Source organism: Varroa jacobsoni, unplaced genomic scaffold (genome assembly GCF_002532875.2).
Source record: "Varroa jacobsoni isolate VJ856 unplaced genomic scaffold, vjacob_1.0 scaffold_1255, whole genome shotgun sequence".
Classification (NCBI taxonomy): Eukaryota; Metazoa; Arthropoda; class Arachnida; order Mesostigmata; family Varroidae; genus Varroa; species Varroa jacobsoni.
In genome coordinates this window covers 52779-79513 of record NW_019214157.1, presented here as the reverse complement: position 1 = coordinate 79513, position 26735 = coordinate 52779, and the positions used below count along the sequence as shown (strand labels likewise).

Genomic DNA, 26735 nt, shown 5'->3' with positions numbered 1-26735 from the left:
TAGAATCTACATTATTTTACTAATGAGTATACAAGTTGGTCACAGAGCACATGACTGCTTATGCGTTAGCTCTTTTGTAACGAATGTATATTGTTAGCTCAAAATATTCTTTTTTGTTTTTAACTGGGATTCCAACCATGTAATTTTTTTGGCACCAAGCATAAACAAAGGTGTTTATGAGAGTAATGGCTGAATGTTCGATAACCATAAAACAGTTTTCGAGCTTACTTAAGCTAACAAGGGCAACTGACAAGCCAACCGCTAAAATAGCAGCCAAATTCAGCATCTGTGCAGGTTAAAACATTAGCAAGGCTAAGGTCTGCCAGTGAATCAGATCTGGCACGAATCCTTCACCATCTGCTGGTATTTTGGACCAACTAACTGCCCGTTTAACCTGTCTGGCTTGATGTCGCCTGTTGTACGCTTTTTTGCTCGAAACGTATAACGTGCACGATAACACGGCATGTTTCATCAATAGGGTGACCCCAACACTCTCCCAGCAGCGTCCAGCGGCTTCGACTGAACCCTAACAACGTCCTATGACTAGAGCCATAACCTTCTCCCTCCAGTCGAAAAGTCCACAAACTAGGTCCGTGAATCTCTCAGTTTCTCTGTCCACTCTCATCGGTGCTCCTGCTTTGGCCGTGCGTGTCTCGTAGTGCGCGGCGTAAGTTCCTATAGATATCTGTGTAGGCGTCTGTGATGGCGAAAGGGAACATTGGCGCGACCGCCGTCAGCCACGACAACCAACTCTAGTTCTATAGCCCTTTCTACGGGGGTAACCCATGTTGTTGGGGGAAGGGCAAAGATTTGTGGGGTGCTTGAACCTCCATTGCATTTAACAGAGGGCAACAGCCAGCCAACTTGCTCTGCTAGCGACCGAGACTTGCATGTAGAAGCCAGTTACGGGGGTAACTAGCCCGAGCAACTTTAGCCAGACCGATTGGGGAAGTCAGACCACGCAATGTCCCTAACAGCGTTCTAATCCAACGTTTCCCTAGCCAAAACAACCTTTGACTACCTCCTCCCATCCCCCCAAACCAGTACCAATTGCGCCGCCGCCGCGTCTATACGACAACGACGTTACAAATTGCGAATAATAAATATATATATAGTGATATTATTACATTTATATGGGCAGTCGGGCAGACGATGGGTGGCGGACAGCCGTCTGTTGGCAGAAATATGTGCAACGAGGCCAGATTTAATATGCCCGTTAAGATTGGGGGTCTCGTCGCCCCTTCCCTTCACCCCATTGCCTGCCTTGTTCTCGAGCTAGCGGCTGGATGCGGCCGAAGCCTCTCGGGCGACTAGTAGAAGGCGAGCCCTTCTGTTCGCCCCTGTCGGACCGTATGCCCTCAATGTCATTGCCTTTCGCTAGCTCGTCGGAGGGTTCATCCGCTGGTAAAGACTACGAATCAGAGTCAGCAATGGGTCCAGTTGCACAAATGCGAGCGGATGCACCAACGAATTGACAACTGCGGCCGGGGGATAACTCGGGCCACCGGAACCACCTCAGTCGTTGGAGATGACCAGAGCTCTAGGCGGGTGTAACCCTCAAGGGAACAGCATATCCTCCCAGACCCTTACTTTTCCCTTATCGCTCCCGTATGCTCAATGTGTCGATTGCCACGTTTGGTGCTGTTTGTCGTATATCAGTCGAGACCGCTGATCGCAGGTCATGGCGATACTATGGCGCCAATAGCCCGACAGCGCCAGCATCAGCAGCGGGTTCGGACGGTCACACGCGTGCATCGTTCTTTCGTGTATCTGAGACACACAACAGAGACATTCTCCATTGCTATTTGACTGCCCGTCTATGGAGGGAGAGGGCCGTCTAGGCAGCGATAGACAGGAAATATGGGATACCAGTCAATCTTGCATACATATGTATGAGTGTAAGGTGCCGTTTGAACGCATGCAAATTGCTTGCCAGCTAACAGCGACCCACTAGCTCAAGGCTCTCACGTCCATATGTGATTAAATGGCCGTATGACAGTGGATGGTAAACGGGTGCTTGCCATACAACAGATAGCTTTAGGGTGCATTTATAACGGACCAAGTGTAATATAGGGGATAGCATTTCAGCAATCAAACACACTTCAATCTATAATTCAAATATAGTAGGAAAATAATTGATTTACTAATAATAACATTATTAATAATAATAAACCGGCGTAAAAATACCTAGCCTTTTTTGGGCTTCTTATATAATTGGATAATCAGTGCATCCTTTAGTCGTTTCAGTTTGTAGCATAAAAAGTTAGCAATAAAATCTGTTACTGCATTGGCTGACGAAGATAGGCGCTCTGGCGGCAACTGTGCCGCTGTCGTGCGTTCGCTGCACGTGGATAGTGTCTTATGGTCACTGAGGAAAACCAGCAATGAGCACTACCAGTAGATACGAGCAGTGTGGCCCATTTTGTCAGCTTTAAAGAAAGCACAGCGAAAGGCGAACGCCGAAATAAGAATAAACCACTAAAAATGAAGCGTACTATCTGCTATCCCAATTCCATCATATTCGAATGCCGCCGAAATATACTGGGCCACTGGCAGTGAACATTGTATGCGAGCTCTTGCTCGTAGTGGTCACCCCCGTGGTCGGCCTCCGACCGACTGAATCCCCAGATCCAACGTGGATTCAGCTTGTCACTAGAAGAAAGCCTGGCTGCGGGTCGAACGGGATCACCCGACAGGAACACCGCGAGCCCCGACATGGCGACAGAGGATCTGCCAACAGACTCTTGGAAAAGCAGCTCACTGACTTTAATGGGGCGTCGCTAGCCAAAGGTCGTGTCCGAGCCAAGGGACGAAACTCTGCTTGGTTTTGCCCTTTTCTTTGGCATCGCGAAACAACTGAACAACCAATGTCCGACTAACCCGACGAACGAACCCAGAACTAAGACACTGAAAGCGAACGCGCCGCAATTACTACCACCACTTCCACAGCTTTTACTCCCACAAACACATATTACGACAAGACGAACGGACGTCCGAACGTAGCGCGTCTAGCGCTCACTTCTCGTCGAAAGGCGTTCAAGACACGTAGATACCCAGATAACAATCAGGAAAAAGCATTCCATCCCTAAACAGATAAGCAATTGCGATCGCATTTGGTCGTGTGCTTTGTGTCCCCCTCTGCCTAACCACTTTCGTTAGGAGTTTAGCTGCTTCGTAATGAGCCACAATCAGCGCAGCGTACACAATCTCTATAACTGCGAGGAGTCTGGAGTGCTGCGTTGCTAAGGGATCGAACTATAGAAAGTTGGTAGGAGTTTATGTGAAAGTAGGAAAGAAAGGGGAGCTCGATGTGATTCTCCGGATCGTTGCCTGTACTCGGTGTTCTGTTGACCCGTCTATCTATTCAGATGCGTACTGTTGTGTTTTCCAGTTCCCTTTTCCTGCAATGCATCGACATAGAGTTAGTTGCAGGATCTTTGACGTAGACTCGGTTGGATGAATGCAACGTGCATCGATCGTTTATAGGAGCTCCATACCGTCTTCGCGATTATATGTTTCGTTTTCAAAAACATAAAAAAGTATGTTCATGTGTATATGCGTATGCTGTATAAAAGAGGTAGCTGTCATGAAATGGATAGAAGGCTGGCTTAACGGTAAGTATTTATCGTCACACACGAAGGAAGCACTACGTACTATTAAGGACGAAGAGGTAAAGAGGAGAAATCGAAAAGAAAGTAATTGAGATTGTGATGTAGGCTCGTTTGCGTCATGCACAAGATTACAGTCAACTTTGTCCTTGTCATTGCTGTTATTGTCCTAATATTTCGCTGAATATATTTTTATCACTTCACACTGTCACTATTTAGACGTTCCTGTCGTGCCGTAACCGTTTCCTAATCCGATCAGTTCATCTACTACAATCGAAGGGCTCGTCAGGCAATTCAGCTCTTTACGACCTGATCAATATACTGTGCATTCGATACGTCGTTGTCTTTCATGTAATGGCAGTCCTGGCTCGAACTCATTTTTCCACAGGTTGTCTGTGCTCTCTCATGCAACCACGAACCATATTTACTATTATTGATAGTATCTGTCATCCGCGCCCACTCCATGACCTCTGTCAAAGAGCGCGCCGCGGCCTACAGCGCACGCCATCGTCAATGTGATGGCATCACATGGAATAGACACACGCGTATAGACAGAATATAGAAGAAAGCCAAGGTTTATTCTCTCTTCCATTATATACCCATCGTCACTCTACCACTTGATAGATTCGGCTATTCTTTTGAGTAGGTTCTACGCTCAAGTGAAACGAGGGGCTATGGAGGGAGGGGCTCGCGCGCCGCCGCTAGTCGTCGCCAGAATGGATGACGCTTCAGCTTTACTGATGTGCTGTATCGCCGTGTCATTGCAACCACTGCTCGTCGGTGGATTTTCTGGCAAAATAATATGTTATATATAATACTATATTGTGTATGACGCCGTTGCCACTGTCTCCGTATGTGCGTTGCCATGTGACCGGCTGCGTGTGTGTTCGGCGTTTACGTAGTAAACGATATCGTTGCTCCGTTCGTCGACATATGATTGCCTTGGCTGACGCTGATGCTGCAGATGCGAGGCCGAAGTCGAGCTGTTCGATGAAGTTTATGTCGTCGTTGTCAGAACAGCCGACAATGTTCTCCATTGCGTCTATAGAAGCCGGTGCAAGTTCCTAGGAAGGAAAAAGGAGCGAATCGGGGAAGAGCGTGATAGTTTACAGTCGTCATCGGGCGACATTATTCCATGTGTTGCATCTTTTCTGTCCGTTCTTCCCGTCCGCTGATCCCCTTTCTACGCACAGCAGTTCGCCGGCTCGGCTCGGATCGGTACGGCGTCGGATTCGGTCGCCATCATCAACTTAGAATCAGTGCATCAGCTGAATCTAGCGGTGGCAGAAGCAGCAGCAGAAATCGTAGCATAGGTTATTCGTTGCAATGGTGCTAGCCGTAGAATCTAAACCATTGACAATAGCGGCTGGCGCGTCGGCCGCGCCAGCTACCGCAGCAACAGAACTTTTCCTGCAGCTGTTGCCGCTGCCGGCTCCAGGCCAACGATGCTCGTACCGGATCAAGCTGGTGGCTTTCTGCGCAAGATGCGCCGTGGAGACAGAAAACAGCGAGCAAAGAAGTGCTTATAGGAGGCGTTATCGACAACCCGTTCACTGTCGGCGGTTGAAATCAACCGGCAGACGCGGAAACGGCGGAGCCGGCGGACTTACGCTACTGGAAGAAGCTACCGCTGTTGGGCAGAGCAGCCGATCTGCTTCGATTGATCGGTATCGCGATTGCCGCCATTGCAAAGGCCAGGTCGAAACCGTGGTTACTGACGCTTCGGCCGCGGCGGTTTTTGCTGGCTCTTCCCCGTGTCAGACGGCTATTGCGTTTTTTAATGTTACGCTATTATAACTGCTGCGACTTCTGGTGAAATAACTTCTGTTCTTCTGGCTTCGGTGTGTGGGCTGGTTCGTGCCATCAAATATGTTTGCAACTTACAGGTTTTTGGGGGGATTCAGCTATTTTTTTTTGTAGCACACTGCGCTCAAGAATTAAAGCTCAAACCATATGGGTGAGCGACTGTGGTTGTGGTTCGAATTGGGATTGAAACCCGCCTCTTTACGGTCGTTTGACACTACGTAAGGTCTGTCATAAATGAACCATTAATCACCGATGTTCAGTTGACTTTATGACTCGACATTTATTATTATTGAAATCCCGATTTTTTTTTATTGTAGTCTAAGGATGAATATCAGTCTGAGACAGGATCGCTATTCGACGTGAACAAACAATGATTGTTCTGAATGCGAAAAATTATAAACTGTGTTTGATTCTGTACATAGAGTGTAGCTTTTTTTTTTTTTTTTTTCTTTTTTTTTTTAACTAATTGGAGCAACTAATGGTTCCATTGTACGCGTGAGTGATAAATCGACTTTGCCTGTGAATGAAATGTAAGTTCAGTTACCACGACCGAAGTTAAGAAAATTCCCATATCAAATATTATTCCCATACCCATTAGCACACCCATGAATCCTTGTATAACGGGTCTTGTCTTCTTTATGCCATGCTGTTGCCATCCGCTCCAGAAGACGGGAGTTTGATGACTCATTTATTATAGATATGCCGCGGCCGAACAGAAAAACTGAGAGCAGACCACCAGCCAGTCGACTACCTTCATCTGGTTCTGATCTTGAGGTTAGACACAAGAGCTTGGTCTGAGTAGTAGCAGCGACCGATAAATGGATTCATTCAAATTTCATTTTAAGGCGACGAAACATTGAAACAATTTGCTCAGTCTGGCGCTATTCGGCGACATACAATATTTGTCTACATAAAGAATGAGTCTAGATAAGACGACGGCGTCTCGATGGAGGCCAAAACCTCTGCAAGATTTTGATTTCTTCGTCACCACGCGCGCCACGATGCACGGCCAGCAGGCAGTACCGAATACACATCAGCCGTCTAGCCGATATTCTTGAGTCTGGGAGAGTAGGCGAATTGAGCCTCCTGCTCTTGATAGCACTGCGTCAACCTAAGTCCTATTTTACCCCACCCCCTACCTTCTTGCTACCTCGTTCTTTCCCCTTTTTAAAGACGACGAATTCGTGCTTTCGCCGTTGTGTTCATGGGGTTAGCAGTTCAGGCCCAGCCGAGTCATCGCCGAACAGAGAACTGGTGCGCATCTTGTCTCAAAGGCGCGCGCCTTTGACAGCTCAAGGTGACTTGGGGGCCAAATTGATTCAGGAGTCGACAAACAGGCGGCGGCAGCAGCAGCGACTCCGTATATTTTTGGCCGAATAGGCTTGTACGAACTAGGTGGTTGATGTCGAGTGAAAGTATAGGATCGAACAGTGTTTGACTGGGATAGCTAGGGGCGATGCAAAGAGCTAGGCTACTCTATGGTAGGCTCATAATCGTCGTCCAATAGTGAATTACTGTGGTTGCAACTCATTCTCACCCGAAATTATAATGCTGATGATGTAGGTCGCTGGGTCGGCAGTTTGTTGGTTCGTAACGAGATGCCACAATCTGATGGCAGCAACAGTCGGCATAAGCTAGATATGTACATTCTTATGTGCATGGATGCGGTCCTCGTGAATGGTGGTTTTTGTTGAATCTATAGTCCAGTGGGTATCCTCGCAGCTCCATTTGTTGGGGTATAGCTTGTAACTGTATATCGCTTTCAATATGCTTCTTCCTAGCAGTTTGTCTTGATGTATATGTATCTGTGTGTGTCTATGGTTCGGAAGTCGACAAAGAAGCAGCTCATTCCATAGTATAATGTTATCCATTAGTTTATGGTGCGTAGACCACCTTCGAATGTGGGTTGTTTGCTACGTTGTCTTTTTTTTTTTTTTTTCTGTGTCGTTGTGTGTGACATAAAGTGATGGTACTCTTCTTATTGAACAGCTGCTGCCAATGAGCGATCATTTAAACAACAGAAAGTGAATGAGGGCGAGAAACAGAGGCAAATAGTGGGAATTGGTTAAACTTGCCAAGTTTTTCTTTCGCTTGGCAGACAGCATGGCTGCCTTCTGCAAGTGAGGTGTCTTGTCAAACCGGCCACGGGAATCCGTCGACCGACCCATTCACCAAATGGTAGTCATCAATAGTCAATAAGTAAGTTTATTGAATAGAACAAACGGCAACAAAGGGCCGGGGGTTTGCCAATGTTTCGGTGTCCTTCAAATCTGCAGCTTCCATCATCAGAAGTAGTGTTGTGAAGCGGCGTTGGCGAAGTCAAATGAGAGGCAACAGACAACAGCGTCTTTGGTGGTCTACTTCTACTTGTCTGATACTGTTTTCGGCTGGGCCTATGCAACGTTCCGGCGGACTTGCCTTCTATTAATGACGATTGGCGGAGACCTGGCCGTTGCCGGAAGCTGCACAGTTCTCTGTCACCTTTCGTCCAGTCGCTAACATCAACATAGTTTTCTCAACTACAGCCATTTCACTGTGCTAGAACGGTTTCTTAGGTGGCAAGGAGCATGGCTAGTAGCAGCGGCGACAGTAAGATTGGTGATTTACCGTCATAAAAGTACGTTTGCGGTAGTCGTCATCGCCCCAGAATCTTAGCGTTACTTCTGCCGTCGCTGCGTTGGAGTGTTGCGTGGCAGCAGTGGGACCACAGTCGGCATTCTATCGCGGCACTTCATCGTTCGTCGTTTATTCGCTGTTTCCTTCTGTTATGCAAGAGCCAAACGTCTTGCAAATCGTCCCCGTATCCGACCACCACCATCGCCACATTAGCCGTCCCCATCGTTCGTGCCTGTTTGTCGGTCTGTCTATTTGTGCGTGTTTGTCACAAGTGACGTATGACGGTTCTCCCGCACAGGTACCACAACACTGTCATTTTTTTCAACTGATTCGTCGAACACAGAGGCAGCAGTCGGTCAGCGAGCAGCTTCTCACACATGACAATGACGAGTCGCAATAGGCCATGCGCTATAGATCTATTATATAATGGCACGATTACTATTGCCAATATGTATATGGATAAGAAAATAGAAGTTTCGAGGCAGTCACTCCACCGGAGGGCAGAGACGAGGGCGCTGCGAGCTGCAGCCAGCGATGTGGCCTGCTATCGGTGGAATTTTATTTGACTACGCTTGTCGATCTTGTAGGACATGCAGACAACCGCCTGATCGCTAACCGCAAAGAGCTGTATATTACCACGGACCAACTAACATTTCGTCGGGTTACCGTCAGTTGGTTGTGAGCGAGTGTTGCAAAATAACTCCAGCATGCTTCGCTAGGGAAGAACCGGTTACGCCACTTCCACCGTTGTAAGTTAAATCGGCGCTAGTCAGTGTTCGGAAACGAAGAAGCAGAACAGAGCATCGGTTCATGGGGAATCAAATTTCAAATTTTTATTGACTATTGTGAACGGTAAAGGGGGTTCCGATAGGTGGTAGGGCAGCACAGGAAAGAGACAGGCAGATGGGGGCGAATAAGATCCTCGAGTTGGCTGGAGCTTAGAAATGGCTAAGCTGAGGTTGGCTGAATGATTGGTGGGACGACGTCGAATAACGACAAAAGCATCAACAACAACAAAAAGAACCTCTCAAAGACTCCACGGTAGCATTAGTTCAGCCCGGCGGCAGCGGCGGCAGTGACTGGTGTCGACCGTCAATACGTTGCATCGCCTGTAGCGCTTGGCTACTTGGGGCCCTTATGCAGTTCCCCTTCAGCCTTGTTATGCTATTTCTTTGCGGTCCATTTCTTTTTCCTTCTTGCCATTCGTTGTATCTGCGCGTTGTGATCCAAGCGACTGAACATTATGTTAGATTCTGTCAAGCGGGATTGCCCGCGCTTTCCAATTTAAAGTGACAGTTTGATCGGAGAACAAACCTGCAATATCCCAGCGTTTTCCATATATTTATTACAGTATAAACTCATATGAATCAGAAAAAAAGCGATGATGGTTTCGTCGCCGGCACAACAACAACGGAAGCAGCACCACCATTAACGGATACATAGCAGCTTATTCTTGTCCTCCTTCTTTCCGTTTATTCCTCCCGCGCTGTGCATCTCGACAACTACAAGAACTAACACTATTCTCGACTTTACGTCGCACTCCCTTCAGATGAACCCTACACGGATTCGTGCTCTTGCCGTTTCGGCCGCACCGTCCAGTACAGCTACAGCACCTACAGGAGCAGCAGCAGCAGCAGCAGAAGCAGCCGTAGTTGGTAGTCTGGGATCTCTGACGAGGGTCAATGATGCGCAACCCTGTTCGTCTTGGCCGGCCTGGCTTTGCCCCTGTGTAGAGGCAGCGATCCGATGGACGAGCACCGGACGCAAGATGCGGCGGCGACGCGAAGTCAGCCGTGGGTGGTTTAAGCTCGCCTGGTCCCCCAACGGCATTGAGAGGTTACGCGCTATGGAGAAATGGTGCTCAGGATTGAGGTCGAACGAAACAGGCAGAAGCTTTGGTTGATGCTACTGCTTTCCTGTCTATGGCCTGTTCTTCGTTGTAGTAGTGGCAGCTGCAGCAGCAGTTTTAGCAGTAGTAGTTGCACTAGTCGCCGCTTGAATCATAGTCTCGGTGTCTCGCCAATCCTATTTCACCATCGACCCCTGACGAAGGGAGCAAAAACCCGTTTTCAGTCGACCCCCAGAACTCATTCAGACAGACCGCCCTGTGTATAGGCGTGGTTGTACGTCGTGTTATGCCGCCGTGTATCTGTAAAGAAAGTCTCTTCTCGTTGGCTCTGCCTAGCCATAACTTAGTTATTGGCTACGTTCCCGCTTCGTTTGTTCGGCTTTGAATCTCCACTACTTCCATCGCCACTACACCCACGTCACTGGCGTAGCTGACTGCAGTTACCGCATTCAAATACTAACTTCACTACTAGCCAAGTCAAACGCTAGTGGCAGGCACTTTGGAGTACATTTAGCAAATATAAAACCACTGAGCTACCCAGGCAAGCAGACAACCCAATGACCGAACGAAGGACAGGAGGCGCAGAACGCAAACCGGGAAACGAACCACACGCAGCGACCCAACGCCACCATCCTTTTAGTATTCATTTCTACTTACATTTACGTCTGTATCGGCTTTATATGGTATTTATTCAGCTAGAGGAACATCCATATGGCCGACCAAAATAGATCCCAAAGAACGCTGATAGCTCATCGCTGGTTCCTATCACTTTTTTGGTTAGCCCTCTTGAAGGTAGTGGGCTTAAAACTGACCCCAAAAAAAATCGATAAACGATTAGGGTATGTGAGTTGCTGGCTTCAGAGGAGAAGAAATTCAGAACCGTCTCTCTTAAAGATACCTAACTAGGTAGATACTCCTTCAAAAACATTGTTCGGTGTCTTCCTCTGCTGGTGCACCGAAGCTTGTCCCATTACATTGTACTTCTGCTTCCCAACGCAGCACAAAACGAGGCCATTTCGTGGCCTTCCGTCCTCCTCTTGTCTACCCGTCACTGATTGATTAGCATTTTTGCTCTAATGTTTTTCGCAGTCAGTCAGTCAGTCAGTCACATTTAACTAACCAGTCAATTCTAGTTTATCCTGCTTTATCATAGCTTCGAAGAAATCCATCTAATTTCTACTGACCACTACACGAGCCTGAAGTCAGACGTCGACAGTTTCGATCAGGCCGCTGGCGCTGCAGCGTTTTCTACTGAGCTATTGTCACCGCTAGTACTATATAGCTAGCAGCTAAATGTTGCCACACACGTCGACTTTGACGGGCCCCGAAACCCAACTTGTTGAGGCGATTGAGTATTTATAACCGGCCAGGCCAGCCATCATCAGGCCATCTAACCATCTGTCTCGGTACCTCTTCTTAATACAATATTTCGCTTGTCCTGCCAACTTCTCTTTATAAGCTGGGCATGAGTTTCCTGCGATCATGTTGTCTGTCTCTATACTATACGTTCATATCTCGTTTTGTCTGTGTTTTGCGGGGTCGCTTGGGCTGAGAGTGTTCTTTTGTGTGATGTACTCCGCGCATTGAATCTAGTTGAGTTGATTGAGTCTCATAGGATCGAGTTGAGATCAACTTGGACGTCGAAGTTGTTCCTCTTCAAATCAGCGGCAACGGTGCTAGTTCTGCTAGTTCGCCAAATCGTTCACGGGCGCCGCTACTATTGCCGCTTTAAATTAATCTACTTCTATCAGTTCGTTGGCTTTTTCGTTAGTGTGGCAGCGTCGTGTCCGCCATACGTCCGGCTGCGGGTCTACGGGTGTTTTATGTCTGGCTTTGCGTGCATGTGCGTCTGCGTGCGTCTATGTGTTGAATCATTGAACATTTGAGAATTATTTGCTCTAAGAGCGACCTACGAGAAATAGCCAGCGCGAGAAACAGGGAGACAGGCGCGGAATCATCATCTATTGCGCTGACATTAGCAGATCTGGTCGATCCAGATGGCTGTTTCATTGCTCCTAAACTATATCTCAACGAATAGGAGCACTGGTCACTACTGTGCTGTTAGTTATGTGCCAAAATGTGCGATGCTTTCGGATGAGCTTCGGCGCGTCTGCGAGACCTACCCTTTCGCTCGTTCGAATACGCTCCGCTAGCATGATATATTTTGAGTCGATTTACGCTAGCGGCAATATTCACCGCTGTTTGAAGACGCTAGCAGAAATTTGCAGGTAGAGAAGGCGCGTTTTCCTAGTTTGATTCGAACCGCACAAACTCAGACAGACGGCCTGACCATAACCAGGACAGCACATGTAAGAAGAGTTCTGCATTGGCCTGAGGAAAGTTGTCTGATTTTCTTTGAGTTTAACATAACTCATACATTTTATAATCGCAACTTTCATTGGCGGCTAAACAATAGTCACATTTCACAGGAAACGCATAAACAAAAGTGCTATTCTACAGCCAACGTACTGCACACTATGAAAAATATAGCTATTGAAGCTTTACTTCGAGCGTACGCACGCTCCCGCATACACCCTTCATGCACGTTCATTCGACGGTTAGTACACAGTAAAAACTGTAAATTAATCAGAATTCATCAAAACCGGTGGTTGACTTGCGTCTGGCCAATGCTTGCGCCAGTACCAATCTCTACCGATAAATCTCTTACCAATACATCTCGCTCCCTTCGAGCGTCGTCTTTGTGCGTGTTCTTTGTTGTCCTTTGGATGGCTTGCTCTGGTCTGGGCCCTGAGTTCGGACATCTTGTTCCCATTTTTCTCTCTTTTTCATTGGGGTTTCATCCTTTTTCGATCTCTCCTGCGTGTCGTAAAGAATTCTATATATAAACTGCCCTTCTACCCAGTTCACTTTCAGCCGCTGGTTTCAGCGGTTGTTGACGATGACTGGCGATAAGCCTAAAGTAGCAGCGGCAGCAGGCGTTCTACAAGATAAGGCCAAGCAGATAACAACGAACCGGCCAGCTCCGTGTCGACTGGTCGATTCTCGATTTCAGATGAGTAGACGATGCTCGGGTTGCCTTCCATAGCTGGCAACCCCTTTAGCTGCTCGTGGAACGTTGAGCGTCGACTGCGAGGGGAGTGGAGAGGATGAAAGCTAAGGGAAGTAGGGGTTCGACTACCACGAACCTCACGAGATAACGGGTTGTTCGTTTTCTATCGCAGTTAGCACATGCAGCTGGTCTTTGTACTGTTTTATCCGCTGTACCGCAGCAAAACATAATACCGATTCACGTACTAGTTGTTTCAGCACTGCTTATTTATCTTGTCAATTATCAGGAGGGGATCGACTCGACGAAACTGACAAGGTGCACTATGGCGTACGAATAGGAACTAAAATGAAAGCGAGATAAATTACGAGCGTTTTTTTCCCAAGATCTAAATGGTAAGAACGATCATTTTGCGCTGGGAATCCCGATAGGGCTGCTGATGCAGCTGTTACTGTGAGTTACGTGCCGGGAAAGGCCTGATTTACCCATTAAATCTCTAAAATTCATGTTGTTCTTGTTTCGAGTTTTACATCAGCTACTGCAGAATATCGCATTATGTAAACACTGTGTAACGTCTGAATACTAATTGAAGCACAAGGAAATTACAGGCCATGATTGAACCAATTTAAATTGATGTTTTAGTTTTGCGAACGATGAATCTGGCCTTCGTTGGGTTGCAGAACGTCTTTTACTGGACCGGCTGGCCAGTACTGGTTTCCGACGGAGACACCCTACGTTGATTTCGATGCCATTGTTGAAGCGTACCGCGCACGCAACGATCAATAGCTGATTGAGCTCGAATTCTTTGATCTTTTTCAAGTAACTCACTCTTATTTTCTGTGTTCAGAGCCAGACAGGACATCTTGAATATCGGTAATATATGTGGTCGAAAGGTTTTCCTCATGCTTTTTGGTCAACCGATAATTCAACAAAGCGCTCACCAAGTGACGGGTAGCTAACTTAGCTGAATATCATCGAAGATCGCGCATGAAGGATCAGCATCAGTTACTAGCGTTGACGAAACGTTAGCAACACTGGCGACGGCGTCCAGTTTACTGATAGATACTTTTTATTTATTTACCTTTTCTAGAACAGAAGGATATATCATCAACGGATCGAGCTCTTCGCTTGCTAATACTTCGTGTATTAGCCATCATTTCTTTCTTTTTTTCCGCGTAGAAACTAGTCTTATGAGTTCCAATATGACTTCGCTTTTTGCTATTAATTAGTATGCACAGGGTGGTCGTTTCACAGACCTGCTATTGTTGGAAAGCCAATAGCCTAGCGGCTCAATGAGAACGTTCAAGTCAAGCTGAGGGGTGATCAAGGGACTGATTAGCCACAACAAATGCTAGTAAGGTTGCTAGATTATGTGACGATATCTATTTTAGCCAGTAAGTATAACTTTAACTTTGCCGTTATTTCGGTTAAAACTCGGCGGATTCCATCACCCCGGAATCTGCTCGTTCAAACGGTCTAAGTATCTCTCCTGTTTCTTCCGCCAGCGAAACGGTTGTTGCGATGCTGTGGCAACAAGAAATCTGCCTTGCTGGCCGTTGAGCGTTGGTGACTTTTAGTAAGAAAAAAAAAAGCCTGCATTCTTTATCGAAAACCACCGAGAAAAACAAGCCGGGCAACCCAAACATTAAGCCAAAGCAAAGCAACTGGCGTCGGGGCAGGCTTTGAAAGGGAATGGGGGCAAAGGCTGTAGAAAGGGTAGCTATGCCGGGGATAGGGGCGAAGGGAATAAGGAAAGCGACGAAATGCACAGGATAGCGAGCGATTTGAGACAGCGATAAATCTTGAATTTCGTTCACCCGAACGGCTGCCGCCGGCCGCTAGCCCTACCGGCAGTACCAGCAGTAGCAGCATAGCTGAGGCGGTGTGGACGCGGAGAAGCGGAGACAAGAAACGAGAGGGAGAATGGTAAGCGCCGGACAGACTGCGACTCAGACGCAGAGCTTCTCCTAGTACCAACGAAGCACAGGAAGAAAGCCTTGGTCCGGTCGCTTACTCGCTGGGTCGTCTGGTCCAACCGAACGTAGCACGCAGCGCAAGAGCACAGGCACAAGAACAGCGAGAACGGAGAACGAAGTGGGAACGCTGACGGCTACGGCGGTAAGGCAGCAAAGGCTTGTGCTCAAAAGACGACAAATGACCCCTAAATCCAAATATTCAAATAAGCATGAAGCTGAAGTAACGTCGACACAGGCTTGGGCCTGCGCCACGACAGGCAGCGCTATAGCCTGTGGCCGCTGCTTGCTGTAGAAGGACTGGGCGGGCCAGCTAGTCATCGCCGTGGACCCGAAGAGATGAGTAGAACGTCATGACCAACGCTGGCTGGATAGCATTGGTTCGAATGTTGCTTTGCCGAATTACCAAACGGCTGTCACGGAATTGCACAAACGACCGAACGTCTACCACCACGACCCCCGCGATCAAGATTACCACCATTCTGAAACCCATAGAACGGATGAATCCTTATCCATCGATGTCCCTTGGCCGCAGCATAAACCTTGGAAGAAAGGCTGGCGCTTTCATCTTAGAATAGTACGAAGGACGAGTAGGCATAACGACAGGCTCATCCCCCTCCCAAGAAATGAACGTTGTTGCGAGTCGCTGCTGTTGACTTACTCAAACTGTGGGGGCAGCGGACGACGGATGGCTCCTATAACCTTCTCTCTCTCTTTCGCTTCCACCTACGGAGACTGGGATGAAAACTAAGTCAAGTAAAATGCAAAGGAGGACGAAAAAAGGATGAAGTTAGCCGTTTTGACGTTCATATAGATGACCCACGACAAGAGATCTTGGTCGCGACGCTGGTGGTGATACAGGCTCTGTTTAGCGGGCTTCAACAGCCGGTTGGTCTCCGGGAGGTTTACCACATCGCATGTGCTGACATGTATGCGAGATGCGATCGCCCGATTCTATTATTTCGGTATTCATGTATGTAGAACAGCAAAAATTAGGCAGATGAAGGGATGCAGGACAACTCGTCTTGCTGTCCAGCGTGTGTGCATAGAAAAGAAAGATAACAAAAGAAACAGAACAATTTGAAAAGCGGTTGATAAAATCGGTCCGTTAGATGTATTCCGCCCTCAGTCGAGCTTCCCTCCCTGAATAAAAAAAGAAGATCCAATTTTTTTTTAGAATTTTTTTTAATCCGTTCCCTTCATAATTCGACATCTGGGTCACGCCAAGTTTTTCATTCAAGTTATTGAACCTACCCTATTTCCGTGTCGGTAGTGTATTTAACGTAAAACATAAAGTGAGTTCTAGAAATAGAAAAAGAGATCAACAGCTAGCTACATGCAGGAGCTAGGCAATCTAAAAGATTATTGCAATAGTACAACCGAGTCTGTGTAGGAGCCTTCGATGCCATCACTGTCGCTGTGTCCGTCATTACCACTGGCCATCCATCGTTCGTTAGAGAAAGAGGATTGAAACAACGGCAAGATGGAAGCTAAGTAGCGTAAAATAAAAATATCTACGAGACCAATTCCTCCGTCTATAGCGAGAACAAACCAAAACAGCCATCATCAGATGAAAGCTGCCGCATGATGACGGCGATGAGTTAAGTGATAACAAGCAAAAATTATGAAACAAACATCCATCTTAATTGCTAACAAATGGTTTTCACTCTGTACGGCAACGAAACGCAGGAGAAACACTGCCGGGATCAGCTCTGTTGGGTCTTGTTGCCGCTGCGACATTAGCAAAGCGCCTATCCGCTATACACCTAGACACGCTGTTTATCTCCGACCGATTAAACTGTTGCTAAGCGCACGGTTTCGTCCACGCTACACCATCGAAGGTGGATATGCGTCGAGCAAATAGGTCCCATGAACGACCGCACTCAGGGCGTACTAGGACGCGTGTCACACGTAAACTTTGGTGTTGTCTGGCGATATCAAACGACGTTTGAATTCATTGGGTCGGTGGTCGGCTGGTCCAACAAACGTCCGCGATCGCCTCGACAATTTCTTTCTCGTGGACGTTAGGAAATTGTTCTACTCAAGTACTGATGACGGATGGTTTAACGGTGGGATAGACTCGCTTTTTTTTCACGCTGTAAAACTCGCGCCATATCATCGTCAGTTCGCAATAACCCGTAGACGACGAGTTGTTTAGGGAATCGAGGCGCTGGACACTACAAGCGTTAGCTCTCGCCTATAACATAGTAGCGTTTCTCCCTCTGGACAAACGTTCCGGAGTGAAATGAAACCAACATTGATCGTGTTGTTGGAAACATATTGTCGCCTTTTCGCGGACGCTTTTTCGTCCGTCCGAGTAGAAATAATGAAACGAACTGACGATGGATGAATAAACCTAAGTACAGCGGCAGCGGCAGCGGCATGACAGCCTCGGCCGTACCACTCACACCATAACCATGGTAGACCAGGTTGTTAGCGGTCCCCTTTTGGTCAGAACAACAGACCTCTTAAAGAGGATTAAAGATGAGCCGCAGCTAGCTAATAGAGCAGCCAAAGGCGGCAAAAGACATGACGCCATTTTTCGCTCAGCCGTCCGTACTGTACGCCTTTCGGGTCTTTTCGCTGCCGCTGCTCTCGATCGTGTCATCGTATATCTCGTTCCATATCCACCCCTTACCAGTTCCTCTGCGACCGCAGTCATATTCATCATCAGAACAGCACCAGCAGCAGCCATCATCTTCATTGTTAAATAGATCGTAGCGCGACAGCCTTAGTGCGACCCGTACGCTGGGCCGGCTGCTTCTAGCAGAAGCAGCCCGGACTAATTTAAATTTATTAGCCGGTCGCACGGGCATCGCCAAGGCGCCGTAGAACCACAGCACCGGCTAGGAGGCTGCCGTACTACGTCCTCTGTGTTCTCTGGCGACTTCACCGATAGCGATTATATGCCAGTATTCCGCACCAGTGTCAGCTGGGACAAACGCTGCGGCAAAGAAGCTGAGTCAAACGCCACAAGAGAAAGTGGTTGCGAGTCGGTCGGTCGGTCGGTCGGTCGGTTCTTCATCAGGCGCGGCAAATGGCGGTGGGTGTCGGTGATGCGAATTATGAAGAAGACGCACAGGGAAAACGAGCGCGTCAAGAATGAAAAGGAAAAGGAGCTAAGGAGAAACTGAAAGACGGAGAGACAGAGACAAAGAGGGAGGGAGAGAGAAAGAAAGCGAGAGTGGTAAATGTGGATGACGGCAGCAGATCAACACATTATTAATTGATTGATCGGCGGATATACCGGGGCCGATCTACGAGAGTAAAGAACCGGCTAAATCCAGAGTCAGGCGGAACGCCACATTACAAACCATGGAGTGTGAAATGTGTGCGCGCGTATGTGTAGACGTGTGAGCGAACGCAACGATCTTATCAAGCGGCAGACAGAAATTCTAGTGGGGATGCTGCAGATGTAGGTGAACTGATAGAGCCGAGAGGTCTGAAGAACGTGTGTCCTAGTATGATTGAACGTGGCGAAGTTAAAAGACGAGATGGCTTGTGAGTGTGAAGCTAGAGGGGACTTGGAATTCGAACAGAAAAAAAAGCACGGTAGTCTTCTATTTTTTCTTAAAACAGCCTCTGTCTCCTGTTATACGTCATTTTATGGCGTATTCTGACCAGGTATCGGATTCACCATACATTCACTAGATCCAACGTATGCGGTGGTAGCCTGCTGTGATCTGTCATGCAGGAATAAACAGCAACATCGCAAAGAACGTGCCACTGCAGCTCGCAGAGTAGTATTACTATTTGCTGATCGAATTCGACCTGGGCCAAAAGAAGTTTATTATAGTTGAGTTGTATCTACGACTTCTTAGATCTCCTCCGCTTACCTCACCGGCAGGGTTTCCGTTTAACTGCTTCCCGTAGGTTATTCCTTTTTTCACTTAATGATGGATAGGAGTGGTTTCCTCGCGCGCATACCTTCCCGTAGGCTGTGGCGTCATCGTCCGCTCTCCTCCTTCAGCTGAAGGGTAAACTTGTGGCCGCAGTTTGGCCGCCACTGCAACGGGAATCCTTTAACCTGAACGATAACCACTGCAAGGAATCTTTCGTCCACCAGCCATTCTCTAGGTGGGCAGCGTTGTTACACCTGACTGATTCTATATGCTTATGCAGCCTCGTTGTATGCCCATGTGTTTGTGTTTTATACGCACGTCTTTGCATCACTTCAATTGGTACCTTCGATATCGTAAGCATATGATCTATATGTCGCCGTAGCGGCTGTAGCCGCTACCATATACTTTAGACGCCGCCAGTTTCCGCTAGCGCCGTTTCGATCAGCTATATTGGATCTGTAATATAAAGTCGCACTATTTTCCGCAGGCAGCAGATTACCTATGGTGTGACCCAGTAGCGCCTATGACGCGAGTCGTTTGCGAAGGACGGAAAAGTAATGCTCCAACGCCACACACAGTACGTTGCACAGGGAATGCATGAAAGAATCCTTATGTCAGTGATTTGCCGTACGTTTTTGTGTCTGGCTGTTCAGCGTCGATCGATTCGAATTTGAGTGTGCACGTCGGGTTCGATATCTGTCAGTGTGCCCTGGTGTGGCATATCGTGCTCGTGCGGATTGTATGTCAGCGCAGAAATCGAAGATAACACGCGGTGTCGTTTCTACATACAAGTAATGATTTTTACAGTGCTACAATGGTTACTGCTACCACGGTCTTTTTCTGTGGGCTGAGTTCGTTTTCCACCGATTGTCGAGTGACAGGATGAAAACTGCTTCTACCTGGGATACATATGTAACAAATGAATGGCACAGAGTTAGGTAAAACAATCGAAGGAAACATTTCACAATAGAAATCTTGTATGAGATAGGCTAAAGCGATGCTTGTCGAAGGAGCCATGCGGCTTCTTGTAGTGTTATCATTGAGAGACAGACGTTGGCATAAATTGTAGGAGATCGTTATTTCAGTTTTTGTAATATATTATCTATGCAGATCAGACTATCTGGATCGACGCAGACCGTATAGTATGTATAAGATTTTTCTCTACTCTTTGTCTTGTTTCGCAAACGGATTATCTTCATGTTATCAATTTGTGTTCTCATATTTTCCTGCCTTTCAGGATACCACTACCCTATCCGGGTTACATAGCCCAACACGGTTTCATCCTAAACATCATACGCCACAAGGTAAGTATGTAATATAGTTCTACAGTGAAATAGTTCGATTCGGGTGTTTTTGAATTTCGTTGCTCACTGTTTTGGATAGCACCAGCCGGCCCAGCAAGGCCACGGAAATAACAATAGGAACAGCATAAAGATCACCGGAAACGGTCCGATCAACACTTCGAAACAAATATCACAGTCATTTGCTTCTACTGCTATTCGTCATTGTTCCCGTACCCGATCTCACAATGTCCACATTATTTCTCGTCGCTCAAGATCAGGCAAACGTGGGGGCGCTATAAACCCGATCCAATAAATACACGCGAATATTATAGTAGTACCATAATTATGTCTATTGACAGGTGCCAGCACCGGCGTCGATTGCAGCGGCCAAAGATTGGACTACTTGCCAGCTGCAAACGACAAAAGAACGAGCGCGTCACCAGAATATTGTGTACTTGATTGCTTCTTCATTCAGTACTTTCATTGAGCTAGCACTCAGTCACCCGGTTTATTGATCGGTCGCTATTGGAAATTTGTAAGGGGCAAAACTGAACGAACTATTCTGTGTTACGTCCGACGTAAGTGCGTATGGCTGAACAACAACAGCAACAGTCGCAGTAGCAGCGGAGCTAGCGAGAATAGGTTGAACAACTCGACAGCACAATTGACTGTCGGGCGGAGGGGGGTCCGGGGGTAGGTGGAAGGAGGCAATATAAAATACTAGCTAGATACGATTGCTAGCAGATTCTGTTCCAACGCTTCCAAAATCATACCCGGTTTGGGGCTTTCGTTTTACCTAGAACATAAACGAAGCAGCTAGCTGCTGCCTTACACTAGACGGTGGACTATATCGCCTTCTTTGTCAAACGAGACGATAATTACTACCATCGATGGCTGAGCTGCAACTAGAAAGTTGCCGTTTGCCCTTGTAGCGAAGCAGTCATTCGCAAGAATTCTGCCGTTACGACGCGAAGCTAAACACGGTAGTGCTACAACGATTTTTATAGAATAACTATTGCCGGGTGATGTTCTTTCTTCTACCATACAGACTGGTATTGGAGATAGAATATTTTAATCAATATATTTTTTCTTCGCCGCCATTTTCCATCTGTAGCATTCGCTGCTGTTCCTATTCTCGTTGTTAGACCTGTTGTAGGTCATCTGTTTGGACATGTGCGTCTGCATTAACTTTCAGACCGTTGGGAATACTAGCATCGGCAGACGCCGATACTGTGATTGCTCTAGGCTGAAGCACCGTTACCGAAAGGAAAATCTACTTGGAAGGATTATAAAAAGACGAATTAGCCTCTATGTTTCAAAGGAGACTCTGGAATTGTAAAGCAGAGTAATCGTATTAACCATTACCGATTATTATCTGCACAAGGCTGTAATTTTGTTGGTATCCTCGCTCTGTCCTTTTGTTTCATTTGTCGACATTCGCTCATCCACTATATCGCTATGGGCCTGCTAGTGTCCTAAACGTTCCTACCTTGCCCGCGAGGCACACATTTCCCTGACTTTCTAGCTAAGATTCGCTCTCGTTTCTTCTCTCTCGACTTTCTTACCCCATCTCCCCACTATGACTAGCCCTCGCTGAGAAGAGGTGCACACATACAGACACACACTGTCCTTAACGAGTCGAACGAGTTGGAAACGAAGCTGCCGCTACCGCCATTGCCCGGGGTTGGGGAAGGGGAGCAAAACATGGGGTCTGGGTGACCGAATGAGCACTAACCGAACCTTTGCAGTAGCTGTTGCTGCTGGGCGACCGCAGTCACCGTGGAAAAGCGAAGACCGGAACAGGGGGCTACCGCGGCCCCTCGGCTTCTACCCTAGGGAGCAGATTTCAACCTTAATCAGCATGGAGTGAGCGCAACGGCGGCAGTAGCAGCAGTCGGTGTGGAGCCGGTTTTTTACGTCAATTTCCCCATTGGTTTCGGCAGCACAGCACGGCACTAAGCGTGCGGGGACTATAATGGAAGCATCGGCGGCTGGGTAGTCAGTGCCTCAGCTGCTAACAGGGACAGCGCTGCACAGAATCACCATCAAGAACGGACGGTACCACCTTTGATATCCTCGTGAGGGGGGCACTAGTATAGCCAATATCTCCTTCGCCTTTCTTCTCGCTGTTCATTCGACTTCACTAATTCTTAACCATACTCATGTGCTCGGAAGGGCACACTCTCCACCAGATGCGTGTGGCACCAGCCAATGAGTATCCTCGATGAATCGTTCTAGTGAGGTGCAGTTATTGGCGTGGCCGCGAAAGCGGATTCTTCACTTAGCTTTGCGAGCAGCGACCACCAGCCATAGGGTCTCTGTCAGCTTTTGTTTAATAAGGATAACCTAATGGCTATCAGTTGAAGCCAGCTATGTGATGAGCAGCACAGGGGGGCCTGCTTTGGTCGATGTTGGTCGAATTTGCTCGATGGTCCTGGTGAGGACACGATCTGCGTACCGCATATTGCCACTAAAACTTTTGGGCAGTTTTCTTTTTTTCTACTATTCGGCTTACGTGCAACGTGCGCGTACGCTATTAGATTTGGCATTATTTTATCGCTAGTATGGGGTGCAAGTGTTTGTATGAAAACCAGAATGTCATTTTCCAGTCAATCTAGTGTTCTTCGCAGAATGAGTGTTTCTATAAGCATATAATAGATATTCTATAGTTTATAAAGCTCAGATTATCTAGAACGTACATCGTATTAGCTCGAACGAGGGTTGGGCTAATTGATTTTGCATGTTGACTTGGTGTTAAACGTGATTTTGTGCAGTGTGGTTCGTCGCAGTCGTGGGCTAGAGCAGGCGCAAGAAGCGGCATAATGAAGTACACAAGACTATTGCGGTAGATTAGATACTGTTCACTCAACACCAAAAGAACAATGTCCAGACGACACTGTTCTTTGGGTGATGTCGAAATATCTCGGACGTTTTCTCTCATGCGCAAACCCCGAGACATGGTATTTTCCTGGGCTTTCTTTCCCACTTATGCAATTGCTGTTATTACCAATAACAATGTTAGCAAGTGGTGAAGAGGTAATGGGTGATGCTGGTACTCGGTACATTTAATTGTCTGGTACCAGACATAAACAAAAACACACACGCAAACACAGCTGGGCCTGTCAGCGTAAAACATGGTCAGCCAAATGCTCTTGACTCATCTGGCTTTCTCTGGTAACCGCCACGTAACGTTGCGTTCCCCGACGCAAATCTGATAGACATCATCTGGAACACACAAAAATAGACGAGTAGCGTATTGTATAAACGGTAAGATTCGGTTTTTCTTTTGCCCCCCCCCCCCGTGGTTTGCTGTTTATGTTTATGGCGTTGGTCAGTGCACTCGGTCTATCTACGTTCTTGCTAACTGTTGATTAGCTACCTACCGGCCTGTTTATGGGCCTGTTCGCATCTCTGCTGCGGTAGTTTCTGCCAGCGTCTTTCACTTCTTGTTGCCTAGCGTTCACCTGTCGTCGTGTCTCAGTCAGTATGAGATCAGCGTCAAGCAACGAACGTCGATGTTAAGCTCTGCTTCGCGGAGGTAGATGGCACTAGTGCTTAGATGCCAATGAGCCATATCGATGCTACTACCATGACGGTAGGCTACCGATTGCTGCCACGAGCTACTATCGTGGTAAAGCAGCATCGGTATGGCGCGTCGACGCGGCGCATGGCAACACTCAGTATGCTGCCATACAACGCTGCGTACCATGCTTTTGATGTCTGTCTATACTGGCCAGTCTTCGAATAGTGTCAGTCCTTAGGTTCTGATTGAGCGTCTGATTGGTCGTTTCTTTGCTTATCCTTTAACATGACCAGCTGGCGGTCATCGACAAAGTCATTCGAACACCGTATTTGAGATGACACGCAGACAGCTGATGCCGATACGGGAACCGACAAACGTATTTTTGACGAGGCTGGCGAATGAGGTCTTCTTAACGATGAAACGTATGACAAGCAAACACACACATACGCATAAACCCATTTACGCACGCACGCACATAACATGGACCCGTCATATAACACAGGCATACTGGGCCGGCCAGACACTAAATCTGTTGGCGTAAAAACGCTTCCTTTTGCTCTCTACTATTAATACTATTACTAGAATGTTATATTATTACGGTCACAGAAGGCGTGTGCTCTCGACAGCAGCAACGTGGCGCCGACCTGATTCATACCCCTCGTGATTCACACGATGCGGTATAAATCTCGACCGTTGCTAATTCTATGTATGTGTGCATATATAGCTCAATTGAGTAATAGGGACCAGCGTAGACATCTACGTATATCTGTATTGTTTGCCGTTCGTATCGCATTGATGAGTTTGCTCGGTCACTTCTGCTGACGCACGCTAAATTGAATGTTTGTGAATAATGTTGGAACTTTTTATACGTATTGACATTTATACGTACTATATACGGCAGAACGGAAGCGGAATTACAGTATAATGGCGTTTGATGTTACGAGAACTGGCTACCTCCTATGCCGGAAAACACATAATGGATAAGACGTATACCGAAAATCGTATAAAATATCACAGCTGAACCTTGTACCATACTAATCTGAGTTACGTATTTCACAGAAAAAGATGTTTCTCAAAGATATTTCGGCTTCTTTTAAATTAGAATAACTTTCGCCTCGACCCTGCTATTTGGTGGCCAAACTTGTTTCTTATCAACTTTACTTATTTCAAAGTCTCTTCGGTGAAACGGACGGATCAGATCGGTACCGAGTCGTCAAAGCTGATTTAAAATGCAAAACTAACAAAAAACATTCTCTCAGGCGCCACAAGTTATCGATGATGTGAAGCGGCTCCCAGCGATTCGGCAGTGTGACGCTACCAATTCTGCTCATCCCTAAAAAGAAAGAATCTGCCCGCAATAAATATTTAAGTTGCTATTTAGAGCTGATATTGGTAAGAAACAAATCACTTTGCCTCGCTAATAATTAGGGAGAATGACCCATGAACGGGCCGGTACCAGCACGGTAGCTAGGTCGATTGCTGCAATTGCACGTAGACGTATTCAAATAGAGAAAAAAAAAATCTAATACGTATATATTTTACTATGTTTATGTGCTGTTATTGTTACTAACACTCTACGTAACACATCTACCCATCAAAAGCATGTACTCTTTGGACATTTTGTTACTTCTGAAGGCCGCGCTGGAGATTCGATTCGATGAGCGATTTACGCTTTAACGTTCAATCTGGGTGGTTTGTGGGTACGCGCGTCTGCGTGTAGTTTCATTGTATCCTTGTTTAGGCCTGCTCATTCATTTCGTTATCTCATTGAAAACTGTCTCATTTTTGATGTCTGTTTCGCTGCTACCCTTTGTCGTTCTTTCTTCGTTTACCCTGTGTCGAGCCGACCTACGCAAACTGTGCTTCGATGATGGTGATGAAGTGAGAACAAACGACTGAGGCAGCGTGTAGGATTTTACACGAATTTCAATTTCGATTTGTTCAAAAATCTCCTATCTGCCTCCTCGTCCGTCGATTGCCTTGCCGAGAAACGAATTGCCCCTTGTCCGACGACGGAGTGTAGACACAACTAGTTCACTGCTCCAGTGTCCCACATTTCTCGTCTCCCCTCTCAACTGTAAGCCTTGATATGGTGGCGATATTCCATGTCGCATTTTCCCTCGTCCCCACGCCCTCCTTGAAGGAAAACTGGTGCCAGGGGTTGCGCTGTAGTCTCTTCGAAAGCCCAGTGTACCGCCGCCACTACTCATTGCCGTTTTCCTCTCAGGCTATTCTGCGCTCCATAAATGAAGAGCGGGTAGACCGATCCCTTCGTCGGACGGTCGGTCGTCAGCACGAGGGCGCCTACTCGGTTCGGTTCTCAATTGCGGTTCTCAGTAGTTCGCGCTTTTGATATCCTACCCAAAGACCGATTCGCTTCTCGTCCGACGTTCATGGCTTCTCATCGGTGATCTCGAGTTCGTTCGCAGCGGGATAAAATGGGCTGCCTCGATCGAGAGCTGAACGAGATTCGCTGGTGGTCCAGCGCGGGCCGTGCTGGTGCCTCTATTCTAGCTGGCCCTACCGAAATGGTACCAACCGTCGCTGGTACGGGCCTTGCTTTGCCTTCTCTGGCTTTGTCGTCTGCTGCTGTTGCCGCTATGGTTGCCACAGCACCAATATGAGCCGGCTCGACTGCACCGGCAATTGCACGCTATTACCAATTACATTAAATGACTTCCGATCAGTTGTTGCTTTGTTCTGCCTGACCAGGTCGGTGGATCTTTCATTCGTTTAGCTTCGCCGTCGTCTGCGAAAGCCGCCAGTAGGCGCGGCAGTATCAGCACTCACAGGATGATCAGATCGCGGTGACTTGTCCAATAGCATATTATTATTAGTATTATTGCTATCATCATTACCCTACATTAAACGAGACTACAACTAGTGCCTTTGTTGCTTCTACTAGCGATGCGTCGACACCTATCACTAAATGCCATTTCGGTTGCTTTACTTGTGTCTGTACCACGGGTGGGCTGACCGCTGTGGCGATGATGCCACTGCTCTGATATCGCCTGAAGAGAACAGAACATCGTTGCGGAAAGGACATTTATAGCAGAACGAAGTAGAATTATAGTGGGTTAGGACCCGATTATAGAGAGACTGCGTATGCAGTTGCAAAGGTAAAAATACTATAAAATACGATGTTGGGGCAAAGTGATGCTTATAATAAGAAACCATATCAGCTGGATTGTGTAATACGTTGTAAATAGAATAAACCAGAATTGTATT

At 47.2% G+C, this 26735-nt stretch overlaps 1 long non-coding RNA gene across 1 annotated transcript in view; it reads left to right on the top strand.

The window, feature by feature from the left end:
* LOC147752438 (uncharacterized) overlaps nt 1-26735 on the top strand; it is an 82417-nt gene that overhangs the window by 55578 nt on the left and 104 nt on the right. The window contains exon 2 of the long non-coding RNA XR_015314057.1: nt 19939-20005. This is a non-coding gene — a long non-coding RNA (uncharacterized LOC147752438). The remainder of the gene's footprint in view (nt 1-19938; nt 20006-26735) is intronic.